Below are 16,884 nucleotides of genomic sequence, written 5' to 3'. Positions count from 1 at the left end.
CTCTAATGGTTCGTCTCCCCCTCCGATTTCCCCTCCTTCATTTTTCCCTTCCTTCTTCTAATGTCCTCCATGCTATTCCTTATGTTCCACAAATAAGTGAAACCATATGATAATTGACTTTCTCTGCTTGATTTATTTCACTTAGCATAATCTCCTCCAGTCCCATCCATGTTGATGTAAAAGTTGGGTATTCATCCTTTCTGATGGATGAGTAATATTCCATTGTATATATGGACATCATCTTCTTTATCCATTCGTCTGTTGAAGGGCACCTTGGCTCTTTCCACAGTTTGGTTATTGCGGACATTGCTGCTGTGAACATTGGCTGTATTTTTACATCAAGTTTGATAACATTTACAATTTGTGTTGTGACCATATTGAAATCTTCTGTGCTTTACAGGTTGATCTTAAAAATCGATAATCAAAGTAAGTTGTCTACGTGTTATGGCTATGTTCACTTAATAGCCTAGAAGCTTATTTTTTTTTTTTAACGTTTCTTTCTTTTTTTTTTATTTTTTTTTATTTTTTATTTTTTTTATTTTTTAAAGATTTTATTTATTTATTTGACAGAGAGAGACACAGCGAGAGAGGGAACATGAGCAGGGGGAGTGGGAGAGGGAGAAGCAGCCTTCCTGTGGAAGGGAGCCTGATGCAGGGCTCGATCCCAGGACCCCGGGATCATGACCTGAGCCGAAGGCAGACGCTTAACCGGCTGAGCCACCCAGGCGCCCCTCTTTTTTTTTTTTTTTAAAGATTTTATTTATTTATTTGACAGAGAGAGACACAGCGAGAGCAGGAACACAAGCAGGGGGAGTGGGAGAGGGAGAAGCAGGCTTCCTACCGAGCAGGGAGCCCGATGTGGGACTCGATCCCAGGACCCTGGGATCATGACCTGAGCCGAAGGCAGACGCTTAATGACTAAGCCACCCAGGTGCCCTAGAAGCTTATTTTTTAAATGCCTAAGTTTACTTCTCTCTTCCTCTCCCTCCCTCCCTGCTTCCCTCTCTCTGTCTCTTTCAACTTGACAGACCTGTGGGTTTTCTGGGATGAGGTAGGCTTGGCTAGAGTTGCAGGTCTGGTTTATGTGCACTCTGCATGTCTCGTTCCAGACTCTGTGGTTGCTTGGGGAATGGTCTTATCATGAAGATGGCAGAGGTGCATGAGAGCAAACAAGAAAACAATACTTAAATCCTCTCCTTATATCACATTGGCTAACATGCCATTGGTCGAATTAAGTCACACAGTCAAGTCCAAAATCAATGGGATGGGATGATCGTGGGAGGGAAGGAAGAATTTTGAGCCAATCATATAATCTACTACAGCAACAAATGGTCAACTGCCATAGTTTTCCCTGAATTATTTGCTTAATTCCTTTAGAGAGGAACACTACTGTTTTTGTTTTTCCAGGTAAATACCTGCTTTTGTTAATGATCATACACATTAAAAGAAGTTCACATATGTGGGATTATAAAGCAGTAGCATCTAATAGTGCCTTACATAAAGCAAGCCCTCAGTAAAGATTTGAATGAGTAAACGAATGAATGAGTGAACAAAAAGAAACTAGTTTTTTTTTTTTTAAGGAGCCCTTGGAAAGATAGGGAAGTTTAAAAAATATTTATCTTTTTCTCTCCCAGATAACTGAGATAGTTTCAGAGTCATCCATGAAAATGTACCTTACAGGTATTCACTCTTCTAGTAACTGAAGCTGTTCAGTGAAATGTTTCATTTTCATCTTTAAAATACTATGGAAGATTGGTTTAAAATTGTTTGCTTCACTAAAAAAAATACTACCGTGCAGAATAATTTGCTTGAAAAATTTAGGATTTCATGGTATAGCTGCATTGGAATTCAAGTGGGAAATATTTCATATTGTCAAAGTCCCCCAAAATAAATTTTTATCAACCATCTCATTTTAATAGAAAAAGGACTGGCCTGAAATATATGAAAAAAATGAGCCACAAAGGTGACTTTTCCTAATCTTTTTTTTTTAAAACAAGGTTTATTTATTTGAGAGAGAGAGAGAGATGGAGAGAGACTATGCGTGCGCCCAAGCAAGGGGAGGGGCAGAGTGAGAGTGAGAGGGAGAGAATCTCTAACAGACTTCCCACTGAACATGGAGGCCCACTCCATCTCACAACCCCCAGATCATGACCTGAGCCGAAACCAAGAGTCGAACACTTAACTGACGGAGCCACCTGGGCTCCCCTCCTAATCTTTGTAGGATTACATCTACAAGCTTCAATTTAAGCCTGGATTTGCAAACATTCTAGAATTAGAATGTACTTGGGTAATGATTTCCTTTTCTAAAAAGTTCAAAAACAATAACTAGTAAATTGTATTAAAAATAACTTACTTGATTAATCTTTTTAGCAAAGATGAAAAACAAAAACATCGTTTGGGCCAGCACCATGCATTCCATTCATGTAATGAGGCTAACTGAACGGCTGCTTTAATAACCTTGGTTTGATTTCTTTCTAAAAGTGTTCTCATGGTAAAATGATAAATTTGGTATTTCAGTAATCTCTGTAATGTCAATGGAATGCAAGTTTATATTGCAGTGGTAGAGTACCCACTCTAAAATGTATAGTTTGGCTTTACCGTCTTGCTTACTTTATTTAAATACTCTGTTCTCTCTGCAGATGGAAACTAGTGTTATATGACCAGTAAGTTCTATATTCATATCTTGTTCTGAATATACCTCATTGTCCCTTTGGCCATTAATATCTTTGTATTTCAACCAGTTATTTTTTTCTCCCAGAGTGCCTATGATAGAGATGTTGGGAGGATCATAGTTGGGTAAAGAAAATTTTAATTTTTTAGTTTTCAAAATTTTGGGGGGTGAAGAAAATTTTTGTTGTCTTGGAATGTTTCAGGTTAAGGAAGCGTCTACTCTTGAGAGTTTAGATGGCAGGATTAAGCTTGCCAATCATTGTGTGGCAAAATGCATTTGTGACAGTCATTAGTATCTAATCACCGTGTTTATTTGGCAAAGGTAGTTTCTATGGCATAGGCAGCAAGGAAACTGCATAAAGTCAAATTTCTAAGCATGAAGAAATGATTCCACGATATGCTGTTTGTGCAAACTCAGGTGCCAAACCAGCTATATCCCTGGTTGTATAAAGAGGACATCCTTGAATTCACTACAGCTTCTGCCTTGGAATAACGGACTTCTATCCAACAAAGGTGGGTGTAGGGGCGATGATGAAGGGGAGAAAAGGTATCTGCTAGGTTGACAGTAGACAGGATTGTTTTTTTGTTTGTTTGCTCATTTGTTTGTTTGTTTGTTTTTTGGGTCTCTATCAGCCTTACCTGACAAAGTAAGAAGATATTAGGCACGTGTATTAGATTCCTAGGACTGCTATAACAAAGTGCCACAAACTGGGTGGCTCTAAACAACATGAAGATATTATCCTACAGGTCTGGAGGCCAGAAGCCAGAAATCAACCCTTAGGCAGGGTCTTTCTCTCTGAAATCTGTAGGAGGATTCTTCCTTGCCTCTTCTAGCTTCCGGTGACTTGCTGGCTATCTTTGGAGATTCTCGCTTGTAGCTGCATTACTCCGATCTCAGCCCATATTGTCACCTGGCATCATCCCTGTGTGTTTCTGTTTTCACGTGGTTGCCTTCTTATAAAGACACCAGTCGTTTCAGATTAGGGACTCACGCTGCTCTAACACGACCTCATCTTAACTATTTACATCTGCAATGACCCTATTTAAAAATAAGGTCACATTCTGGTGGTTAGGGCTACAGCATGTCCTTTTTGTGGCAGGAGGAGGACGGGTGAACAATTCAATCCATAACAGAGTATGAAGCAGAGGATGGACTTGAGCACAGAAGTGAAACTTGTCAGGAAAGGACCTCCTGAGAATTAGGAAAGGTCCTCCCTCTGAGGTGGGCATGGTACATGCCAGAACTCGCAGGTGGAGACAGAAAACAATGGAATAGACATCTTCCTGCCCTTTGGAACTTACGGTCTAGTGTAGAGAGCAGACAGCAAGCTCATTTCTGAAAATTGTGGAAAGTGTTCCAAAGAAACAAAGGGGATGTAATGAGAGCTGAAAATAGGGGGATAGAGTAGATATTTTTTTTTTGGAGAGAGTGATCAGGATAATACCTCAAAGTGACATTTAAATGGAGACCTAAAGGATAAGACTTAGAGGTGATATTGGTTAAAGTTGGGTCAGATGGGATGGGATGCAAAAGATACCTAACCAAAAAAATTCCTGGGCTCATTGATTTTGTATTTCTTTGTATCTTTTTCAATTTAGCCTTTTTATATTACTTCTATTTCCTATAAGTCTTAGAATTCATTATTTTGCTAAGAGTTTTTAGTAGACTCATTGGAAATAAGTTCATAAATATAGCTCAATTTAGCATTATCAGTTGTTCAAATTCTGCAGCAGTTGTGAAATATACACATTATCATATAAGGATTTTATTTCTTCAGAAAGCTGGAGACTTGTGGCGCCTGGGTGGCTCAGTGGGTTAAGTGTCTGCCTTTAGCTGGGGTCATGATCCCAGGGTCCTGGGATCGAGTCCCACATTGGGCTCCCTGCTCATCAGCGAGTCTGCTCCTCCCTCTCCCTCTGCCCCTCCCCCGGCTTGTGCTCTCTCTAGCTCACTCTCTCTTTTTTTTTTTTTTTTTTAAGATTTTTTATTTATTTATCTGACAGAGAGAGAGAGATAGCTAGAGAGGGAACACAAGCAGGGGGAGTGGGAGAGGGAGAAGCAGGCCTCCCGCCGAGCAGGGAGCCCGATGTGGGGCTCGATCCCAGGACCCTGGAATCATGACCTGAGCCGAAGGCAGACGCTTAACGACTGAGCCACCCAGGCGCCCCTCTAGCTCACTCTCTTAAATAAATAAATAAAATCTTAAAAAAAAAACCTCTTTAAAAAAAGGAACAAAGGAAGAAAGCAAGCAAGCAAGCAAGCAAGCTGGAGCTATCCAGGTTTCCTATGAGGCCCAATGATTCTCCTAGAACTGGAATCAGTTGCCAAAATCTCTGATACAAAACTGAAGTTGTGGGGCGCCTGGGTGGCTCAGTCGTTAAGCGTCTGCCTTTGGCTCAGGTCATGATCCCAGGGTCCTGGGATCGAGCCCCACATCGGGCTCCCTGCTCGGCGGGAAGCCTGCTTCTCCCTCTCTCACTCCCCCTGCTTGTGTTCCCTCTCTCACTGTGCCTCTCTCTGTCAAATAAATAAATAAAATCTTTGAAAACAAAACAAAACAAAACAAAACAAAAAAACTGAAGTTGTATACAATGAAATATTAGTCAGCCATAAAAAAGAAGGAAACGTTGTCTTTTGGAACAACATGGATGGGCCTTGAGGGCATTATGCAAAGTGAGATAAATCAGATGGAGAAAGATAAATACTGCACCATCTCATATGTGGAATCTAAAAACAAGCAAACAAAAGCCTCATGCACAAAGATACAGAATACAGACCAGTGGTTGCCAGAGGTGGGGGGGGGTGAAGGGTGGGTGAAATGGGTGAAAGGAGTCTAATGGTACAAACTTCCAGTTATAAAATAAGTCATCAGGTGTAAGGTACAGCATGGTGACTATAGTTAATAATACTGCATTGCATATTTAAAAGTTGCTAAGAAAGTGGATTTTAAAAGTTCTCATAAGAAAAAAAATTCTATAACTATGTATAGACTTATTGTGGTGATCATTTCACAATGTATAAAAATGTAGAATTGTTACATTGTACACCTGAAACTAATACAATATGTCAATTGTACTTCCATGTGAAAAAATGAGGACGGATTTGTACTTGTTATGCTCCCACAAAGTTCCCCATACCTCGAACTCCAGAACTGGTCTCAGTCACTCCAGGTAGGATACTGGGTACCAAAAGAGTTAAAATGAAATTTGTGTTGGGGTGCCTGGGTGGCTCAGTTGGTTAAGCGACTGCCTTCGGCTCGGGTCATGATCCTGGAGTCCCTGGATCGAGTCCCACATCAGGCTCCCTGCTCAGCAGGGAGTCTGCTTCTCCCTCTGACCCTCCTCCCTCTCATGCTCTCTGCCTCTCATTCTCTCTCTCGCAAATAAATAAAATCTTAAAAAAAAAAATGAAATTTGTGTTTACTGAACCTCCTCCTAGTTTTGTTACATTACGTTCGATCTAAGATGCAGCAAGGAAAATACTTTTTTAAAAATAGTATGAACCGCCTACAAGTTTTACATTCAGATGTTTTTTTCTGTGCTCAAATACTACTAGCAAAAAAATGGATTTGGAGTATCAGCAATTAAAAAATAAGGAATTTAAAATAAACCTTGGCCAAGTTTATGGCCACCAAGGGATTTTATGGCTGAGAGGCACATACAGTACTCTAGGCTGGTCCTTATCACCATTTAGATCTCACTCCGTGTCACTTCCCCAGAGATCTGGGACTCACTGAGTAATCTGCTATCTGCATCACTCTCCTGTTGTTCTGTTTGCTTTTCCTCATAGCACTTATCAGTGTTTAAAATTATTACCTTATTTGTTTATTGCCTGATTCCATACAATAAAACTCAAGCTACATGCAGAAAGGACCTTGTTTGTCTTCATAGCTGTATCCACAGCACTTAGAACATGGCACGTAGTGGCTGCTCAATAAATACTAGAGAATAAACGGAATTCAGGAATAAAACACTCCTAATGACAAGAGCACTAAAAGGGTATTTACTCAAAAATGGCCAAATGTTTTCTACATTAAATGGCTCTTCTGAGAAAATTATTCTGTTATGTAAGCCACTTACATTTAATTCATTTAAAATATTACTGTGTATAATTTCACATAATTATACCATTAAGGAGACCAAGATTTTCCATTCCTCTCAAGTCCAAATGATCATTTGTAGATTGTGCATCCATGAAAGCAGAAATTCCTTCTAATATTCAGTAGGTATTCCCTTGTAGTGTATCACATTGCTTTGCACATTGCAAATAGTGTTATTAGTAGTAATACTGATAATAGCTAATATTAAGCACTAACTACACGAAAGACACTGTTTTAAGTGTTTTTATAGATTATCTTATGTATATTTCACAACAACCCTATAACTTGTTCACAGTTACTCCATTAATAAGTGACAGAGCCAGAATTGGAACCTAGAAAATCTAATTCCTGAACTTATCTTCATAACCTTATTTATACACTAACTCTAGGAATATATGCTCAAGAAACAAGTCATTACTATTAAACAATTAAGCCAATTATTTAACACACAATGAATATTTAGTGAGAATTCTTCAAATTTCATGTGTGTAAGTTATGCATCTTTGAAAGACTTTGGTTGTTAACATTTTTTTTAAGGATTAAGATATGCCATTAAATGTAAAATCATGACCAAATCTTGGAAGACAATTCTAGAGTAATTATCTCAAAAATGTCTTACACAATGAAAGAATGATTAGAATGGGATATAGTTTCTTTTCTTAGAGTTTCTTTATTTGCAAGTAGCAGAAACCCACACAAAAATAGCTTAACATAAGGGGCAATTTATTTGAAATAAACAAGAATATCTTGAAGAAATCCAAATACACAAAGTAGAACTGTGTTTTGTAAATCCAAAAGTGGGATTTGACAAATGATCAAAATTCACTCTTTCTCTTTCTCTATAGCCACAAAGTCAATTAGAATTTGCATACCTGCATCATTAATTTTCATTCCCTTTTTAGTTTTTCTACTTTTCTGTGCGCATGGTGGTGGGGATGAGGGGAAAAGATGGCTGATCAAAAACCAGAGTCCTGCCTTCAGTATACAAGCTCAGTACCTGCAGATCACTGATGTGTGCTCCTTATCTCAGGTTGTCAATCACAAATTCTGAACAGGGAGAGCTCAATAAACCACCTTGTCTCAGTGTCAACCCTGGTCTAATTGACTGTGGTTGGATAACAGAATTGACCCAGTGTGAAGGCTCAATACTTAGATGAAGTGGTATGGGCTTGGGAGTAGTCCTCAGAGAACGGGGGCAGGAACTGAGCATATGCTTTAGAATAATACACCTTTCAAGATGACAACCCTGGGGGAGATGGCCACTATGTAAAAGTATAAGTTCTTGAATGCAGATTCTTTATTTTGTAATATTAAAAACAAGAGAGCTTTAATGATGGCATTCCAAATAAGAAAGTTTAACAAGGTAACCAATTTAAAAAGATACAAATTAATCAATGCATTTCCCATATTACCAGGAATAATTACTGAGAAAAAGAGAAAAAAAAAATGCCATTCACAAAGCCGTAGAAAATAACAGTAATGTTAACAAGAAAGTTTAAGGGCGCCTGGGTGGCTCTGTTGGTTAAGTGTCTGCCTTCCGCTCAGGTCGTGATCTGGGAGTCCTGGGATCGAGCCCCTCATCAGGCTCTCTGCTCAGCGGTGAGTTTGCTTCTCCTTCTCCCTTTCCTTCTGTGATCTCTCTCACTCTCCCTCAAATAAATAAATAAAATCTTTTTTAAAAAGTATAATATCTAGAAAACTACAAAACAATGTTGGGAGATAATAAAAGGAAGACAGAGAGAGATATACCCTATTCATACATGAGATGGCTGCAGTAGACACAATTTTGTGAGGCACGCAGAGATGAGTGATTAATTAAGCCTGGGCTGAATATAGTACTTCATTTCCCTTATTAGGGTAGCTGGTCCAAAAGCTGAGTGCTCAAACCAAACTGGGATGGTCAGAAACCATCTCAGGATTAAAAAAATTGAACTTAGGAGGGTTTATTCCACTGGCTTTCCAGTCTTGAAGCTGAGAGAGTAAATCTGGGACTGCTGATATCTATGTTTCCTACCACTTGGAGAAAACTTAGGTGTGGTAGCAGAAAATGAAGTCCCGAGAGAGAAGCAGTGACAAGCCCTAAGGTCAGCAATGTCCTGAAGTGTCAAATCTCCAGTTCCAGTTGCTGAGCTCTGTAGAGCTATTTTACTCCTTGTTTTACTATTTTTTTTATTCTGTGCCTAGTTCAGTATCCTTCCAGTAAATCTATATGTCTTTGTTTTTATTTTTTTGCAACATTTATCGAATATCTGGCACATACAGAACAAGTCTCCTTATGCTCATAGAACTTACATTCGTTCTAATGGGTGGTGACAAGACTATAAACAATTAAATTAATAAATAAGGAAATACTAGGTAGAGATAAGGGCTGTGATTAATACCAAAAGAGGTGATATAATGGAAAGCGTGGAATGTCAGCAGAGGTCTCTCTGATGAGAAAATATTTAAGCCAAGTCCAAAAATGTTAGTTTATTTATGTATTAGACACTTTGGCCATATGGCAGATACTGTTTAATATGATTTACAAATATTAACAATAAGTTTGCACTGGATTTCTTTCACCAGGAGTGGAGAGAGTTCAAATTAATACAAATGTCAGTTGTTCCCAGGTTCAGTTCCAATCAAATTTCCAGTTTTGTCAAATTTAATTTCCAAAGTCTGAAAAAAGAGGTAATTGTAATAAAAATTCCAAAGGGATTAATTCATTTTTTTAATTTTGTAGGAACATAAAATATAAAAATAGTCAAAAATATGGAAAAAAAACAGTCCTGGGGAAAACCTGTCAATCAGATAATAAATACATTTTAAATATTGTAATTAAAAATTATTGCATGGAAATACTATAAGAATAGATAAGCTGATCAGTATTAAAGTATAAGCAGCCTAGAAAAAGGATCTTGGTGCATATACAAACATATACAATATGATGAAGGCATAAAAAACTAAGTGGCAATAAGAGGAATTATTAAATAAATTAAGCTTGATAATTAGGCATAGTGGTAAGTAGAATTTGAAGATGACCCTCAAGATTCATGGCTCCTGGTGTGAACACACATTCTCCCAGTTATTCAATAAGCATGAACTTAGGTGCTGCTGTGAAGGGGTTTGGCAGATGTAATTAAGTTAGCAAATCAGTTGGCTTTAAAAATAGGGAAATGATCCAGATGCAACTGACCTAATCAGATGGGCCCTTTAAAGAAATAAGCTCTTTCTGGAAGGAGATTTGAAGCATGAGAGGGATTCCAGGTGAGGTAGGTTCTTCTTTGCTGACTACATATATGGTAAGCCTCCTAGAGGTAAAAGTGGCCCCCAGCTGACAGTAATTGTGGACCTCAATCCTACAATCACAAAGACCAGAATTTGGCCAACAGTCTGAAAAAATTTGGAAGCAGATTCTTCCCTAGAACCACCAGAAAAAAAGTTAGCTCAGCCAACACCTTGATTTTAGTTCCTTGAGATCCTGAACAAAGAACTTTGTTACATCATGATTAGACTTCGGACCTACAGAACTATGAGCTAACAAATGGATGTTGTTTTAGGCTGGGACGTTTGTGGTAACGTGTTGTGCAGCAATAGCAAATGAATGTACTAACTTCTTGGGGAAAAAAATAGACCTAGAGAATCACCTCTTTGTAATACATCAAGGTAAGTGTTGTATTAGCGCTTTCAATGCAAAGAATGTAACCATAAAACTAACCTATCTCATCTCAGACTGCAGACACATTTTCCTTAATTTTTTTTATTATGTAATATTAGGTACAAAAAGAGGATTCATGCATTATCTGTGTAAGAGATGATGCATAACCACAGAATGAACACTACTGCGCCCACCACTATAATTTAAGAAATAGAATATTACCAATGCTGTTGAAAGTATCTGTTTTCTTTTAGGACACTTTCCTTCTTATTCTGTGCCTCCCCTTCTCTGTCCCAACCAGATAAATTTTATCCTGAAGTTTATGTTTATCCTTTCTTTGCTTGTGTTTGTATTAGCAATAAATTCCATATAGGTATGTTTCCTTAAACAATGTATTGTTCAATTTTGCTTGCTTATGACCTTTATAAAATATCATACTCAATGTAGCCTTCTGTGGTCTGCCTTTTTCCCCCTCAAGGTTGTTTTTAACATTTTATTCTTATTGTTGTATGTAGCTGTGATTCATTCTGTTTTATTGCTACATAATAATCCAATGTGTCAACATATTATAATTTATCCAACCTTCTTTTATGGGACATTTTTGTTAGATCCACTATTTTTGCTCTTAGGAACAACACTTTCATGAATATTTTTAAACATATTTCCTGGTTTCTCTAGGATATATACGTAGGAGTTAAATTGCTAGATTGTAGGGATGTGAATGATCAACTTTACAAGATAATGTCAAATTATTTTCTAAAGTAATTGTACCAAATTGTAATCTCACTCAGCAGCATTCTTGTCAATATTATTGTTATCTTTCCTAATTTCTGTTAATCTCGTGGGTATATCATATGCTTCATCGTGGTCTTAGTTTATATTTCTCTGATATTAATGGAGTTGAGGACATTTTCATGTTTATTGGACTGTTAGCTTTCCTTTGTAGTGCAATGATTGTCCCATATATTTTGGAAATTTTTCTATTGAGTCGTTTTGACTTTTTCTTTTTGATTCAGAGAAGTTCTTGACGTATCCTGGTAACTAATCCTTTGTCAGTTATTTGTGTTGCAGTTACCCTCAAAAGTTTGTGGCTTTTCTTTTCACTCTCTTTGTGATGTCTTTTGATGAAAAGAAGTTCTTAATCTTATAGTAGAATTTGTCTTTTCCTTAATAGTTTGCATCCCATTTAAGAAATCATTTGCTATCCCAATATTCTCCTATATTTTTCTCTGAAAGTTTTTAAAGTTTTACTATCACATACATGTTTTTAATCCATTAGAATTTGATTTTTATATATGGCATAAGGTAGGGATTTGATTTCACTTTTATTTTTTCCATGTGGACTACCAGCTATCCCAGAATCATTTTTTGAAGATTGATTTATGAGAGAGAGAGAGAGAAAGAGAGCAGGGGGAGGAACAGAAGGGGAGGGAGAGGATCCCAAGCAGACTCCTCCCTGAGTGTGGAGCTGACTTGGGCTCTATCTCCCGAACCTGAGATCATCATGTCCTGAGCCAAAACCGAGAGTTAGAGGCTTAACCAACTGAACAACCCAGGCACCCCAGCATCATTTTTTGAAAAGTTGTTCTTTCAGTTACCTGTAGAATTATCTCTGCCAGGTATTGAGGTTCCATATGTGGTTCTGGTTTTTGGCACTTTAATTCTGTTCCATTGATCAGTTTGTTAATCTTTGTGTTCATAAGACACTGTCTTAAATAAAATAACTTCATGATAAATCTTGATATTTGATAGGGCAGTTTCCCACACTTTGCTCTTCTCCAGATTATTTTTGCCTTTGGCCATACAAAATTTAGAATCTGTTTTTTAAGTTCCTTGAAGAAATCTGTTGGGATTGAGAAAAATTTCTTATTACAAAAAATTTCAAGTGTACATAAAAATAAAGATAATGGTATAATTATTCATTTCTATTGGAGAAAATTATTTTTGTAAGGGAATGTGGAGGCTAAATTCAGAAAAATAGCTTGCTAGAGCTACAGAAACAAAGTACCACAAACTTGGGTGGCTTAAACTATTGCCCACTTTGGAGTCTAGATGTCTAAAATCAAGGAGTTGGCAAGGCTGGTTTCTTCTAAAGTCTGTTCCATGCTTCTCTTCTAGCTTCTGGTGGTTTGCTGGCAATCTTTGGCATTCCTTATAGATGGTGTCCTCCCTGTGTCTTCACATGGTCTGCCTTCTGTATGTGTCTCTCTTTATGTAATGTTCTTTTTATAAGGACAATAGTTATATTAGATCAGGGGCTGACCCTCCTCCAGTATTACCTCATCTTAACTAATTACATCACAATGACCCTATTTCCAAGTAAGGTCATATTATGAGGGATTAGGACTTTAATGTGCGGTTTTGGGGGGACATGATCCAACGCATAACAGATAGTTTGATACCATGATATGGAAGGCCTTGGAGAACATTTGAAAGGATTTCATATTGTTCTGTGGGAAGTTTTTGAAAGTTTATTTAACAGAGTAGTTATATGATTAAAAAGTTATTTCAGAAAAAAAATGGATTTTATAGCAGTGTTTTATCAGAGTGTTGTGGCTGAAAGCTAACTCAAACTCAAAAGTCAATTTTTTTTGTTGTTGTTGGGGGGACCCACAGGTGGGAAGTCTGGAGAATCAGACTTGGAAAACACAGGACCAAGTACACTCCAGGAGTCTGGGTAGAAGGAATTACCATACAGAACTGTTATAATGTATTAGCTGAAATAAATTAGATATGACCATATTAGTCTTTGTATTATATCTGGTCACTATATTCCAAGAGGAAGCATGTGCTGGTCTATCTTGGGTCATGGATTTGCTATTGGGTTGGAGGTCATGTCACCTTGATTAACAGTCTCAGATGTGATGAAGGAGAGGTAATTATCTAAAGAAAATCAGAGCACTGTTACTGAAAGAGCAAATGCCCAATAAAAATGTATAAGAAAAGAACCCAGATGCAGGGGGCCAGGGAGAAGATCATTCATATTGCATCACCATATGAGGTGATGCAATAATGGACTAGGGTAGAGACACTATGAAGAGAGTTTTATAGTACCTCAAAACAGATTGATGATGGGATGCACATATCCCCATATCATGGGATGATAACAAAAGCAATGTGTTCGGATAGGAAAGCTAGTTTCATAGGAAGATGTAGAAATATATGTTACTTTTGGCTGTCAGGTGCCCAAATACTCCTTATATTTTGAAAGGATCCTAAACTAGGAAGGTAGGGTCTTACCTTCATTATGGGAGCCAAAAGTGTGTATGGGAACAGTTACTCTCTCTCTAAGTTTCTACATTGAGTAGCTGAAGTGTAACTATATGATCTAGGCTGGGCACATCAGATGCTCCCATCTGGAACTTTGGTTCTTGAGGAAGTGACGGAAGGGGCCAATGGGTGGTTAGAGATAATTTTGGGGGGGAGGCAGCATTGTGAGCCCAGTAGCATGGGAGTGAGTGTTTTGTGGTCATGACATAAGGGCAGCATCCTCAGCAGCCTGGGTCTGTGGTGAGGTTGTGGCTGTGGTTTTTTTGCTCCCCTTGGTTTCTGCCTATTTTCTGAGGCTGGTTCTCCAACCTTCCACAGATCCTGTGAGCCAGCCCACACAGCCTTGTCGATTCATTTTCTACTTAAGTTGAGAGTTTGTTCCTTTTGTTTGGAAAGATGGATGATGATATACAGAGGCCACAGCAGGGTCGGCAGTGAGTGGCATTTTAGTCATGACGAGTGAAAGCAAATAGCATGACAGTCACACAGAAAGGTCTCAAGTCAGCTGGATACGTGCAAGGAGTGCATGCGAGGAGTTCATATGGAGGTAGAGCTGGTTGTTATCTACCTGGTTGTGATTAAGGCAATTATGACGTGGATGAGTTTGCTTGGGGGGAGAGGGTATGAAGAGAGAAAAGAATGCCAAGGGGCAATCTGAGAGAATAGGAGAAGAAAGAAATGAATAACTGTAACCACAGAGATGGTCAGGAAGACAATATAGTTAATAATACAGAAGTTAAGGGGCGCCTGGGTGGCTCAGTTGGTTAAGTGACTGCCTTCGGCTCAGGTCATGATCCTGGAGTCCCGGGATCGAGTCCCGCATCGGGCTCCCTGCTCGGCAGGGAGCCTGCTTCGCCCTCTGACCCTCCCCCCTCTCATGCTCTCTCTCTCATTCTCGCTCTCAAATAAATAAATAAAATCTTTAAAAAAAAAATAATACAGAAGTTAAGGAAGGAGAGGCAGGTCAAGAAGTCAAAGGGTCAAATGGGTCATGAAGTGTTCAAAGAGAAGGAGAACTAAATATAATTTATTCAATTTGTCACTCGTACCATTTAAAAAGTTATAAATATCAAAGCAAAATATAATCTGTATAGTGCTAAAATTAATTTGAATGCCTACTGTGTGGCATTCCCTATGACAAGCACTCTATGTGTATTATTGTATGTGAAATAGATATTATCTCTGCCCCATACATATAAAGAAAATGAGACTTAGCGGAATGAAGTAATATGCTTGTGCTCACGTGGCCAGTGAATTACAGATCTGGGATAGAAACAGACTTGTGGGATCCCAGAGGCTGTGTTCTTCACTGCTCCACTCTAGTTAATAGACATGGCAGGATGACCATATTTTAACCCCTTAAAGCTGAATTTGCCGGTTTTGTTAAGCCTCGTGATATAATGTACCAATGTCTTGTTCCCTTTGCTGTTGATTCATTTGCACCTTGTACCATTTTATAGCTTCCTGCTATTGGATCTTTACCACTTATAAATACAATCAGATAGGGCTCAGTTTTTTTTTTTTTTTTTTTTTAAGATTTTATTTATTTATCTGAGCCAGAGAGAATGGGAGAGAGAGAGCACATGAGAGGGGGGAGGGTCAGAGGCAGAAGCAGGCTCCCCGCCGAGCAGGGAGCCCGATGAGGAACTCGATCCAGGGACTCCAGGATCATGACCTGAGCCGAAGGCAGTCACTTAACCAACTGAGCCACCCAGGCGCCCAGATAGGGCTCAGTTTTAAAAATCAGTTGTGATTATGTTTGGAATCTTTGGACTCACATGATTCCTCATACCAGAAAGTTTAATGAACTTTTATAAAGCATGGAAACTTCTCCTCTCATAATTTGATTGTTTTGACTTCAAAAAAACCCATAAAACTTTTACACTACTTTCAACAGTTTCCCTAAAATATACCACAAAATTGATAAAAATCATGTATGCAATTATTTATATGGATGTACATATATTTACATGTTTGTCAAATATAGCCCTATCTTTAATACAACATTTTAATTTCAAGCCTCCAAAGGGGGAAAAAAAAAACATTTAGAAATCACCATTTCCCTTGCTTTCTTCCTCTCCCTCCTTCCCATTCTAGTATAATAATTGGTTTGGGGCCTAATGTTAGACTGCTAGTGTTTAAGTCTTGGCTGTGATACTTATTAAATATTTGGCTGTAGGCAAGATATTCAACCTCCATTTCTTCACCTGGAAGTGAAAATCATACTAGTACCTACTTTCTTTGGTTCCTGTATTTGGGTAGAGATAAGAATAGTGCCTGACATATAGTGAGTCCTCGTTAAATGTTGGTCATCATTACTCCAAGTTGCCTTAGTCTCAATGTAGAGGACAGGAAAACTTGTTCGCTGGTCTTGGCATGTAGTTTGTTTACAGCCTTCAAATGTCGGCTACCATCTCTTCTTTTCACCAGCTGCTCCATCTTTCCACATTTCCCACTTTTTTTTTAAAGATTTGTTTATTTTAGAGAGAAAGAGAGCACACAAACAGGGGGAGGGGCAGAAGAAGAGGGAGAGAATCTCAAGCAGACTCCAGCTCCCTACTGAGTGCAGAGCTTGATGCAGGGCTCTATCTCCCCTCTCTGACATCACAACCTGAGCTAAATTCAGGAGTTGGCTACTTAACCGACTGAGCCACCCAGGCAACCCCCATGTTTCCCACTTTTCATTAAAGTATGATTTTTTTTTAATTTTTAAAGAAGATTGTATTTATTTATTTGACAGAGAGAGAGCACAAGCAGGAGGGGCCAGCAGAGGGAGAAGCAGTCTCTCTGCTGAGCAAGGAGCCCAATGTGGGACTCGATCCCAGGACTCTGGGATCATGACCTGAGCCAAAGTCAGACGCTTAACGAACTGAGCCACCCAGTATCCCCTCAAGAAAATATGATTTAGAAGTATTCCTGTGTGGCCATCCTGACCAATCTTCGATATGACCATTTCATTCACTCAAGTGTTTCTTCAACTCTTAAATGAATTGTTTCTCACAGTTGTATTGATTTACAGTTCCTTTGTACATCAAGTTTTATGTGTTGGCAAGTTATTTTTCCCACTGCTGTCTTTTGTTGTTATGATGTGGTCGAGAGATAACTGGATCAGTGTTGGGAAGTGTAAGTTACAATTCCTTCTCTGATACTAACTAGCTATGTTGCTTTGGACATATCCTTTATCCTGTCTGGATCATATTTTCAACT

Source organism: Mirounga leonina, unplaced genomic scaffold (assembly GCF_011800145.1).
Source record: "Mirounga leonina isolate KUSES-001 unplaced genomic scaffold, KU_Mleo_1.0 Mir_129, whole genome shotgun sequence".
Classification (NCBI taxonomy): Eukaryota; Metazoa; Chordata; class Mammalia; order Carnivora; family Phocidae; genus Mirounga; species Mirounga leonina.
Note: the sequence above shows the minus strand (reverse complement) of the source record.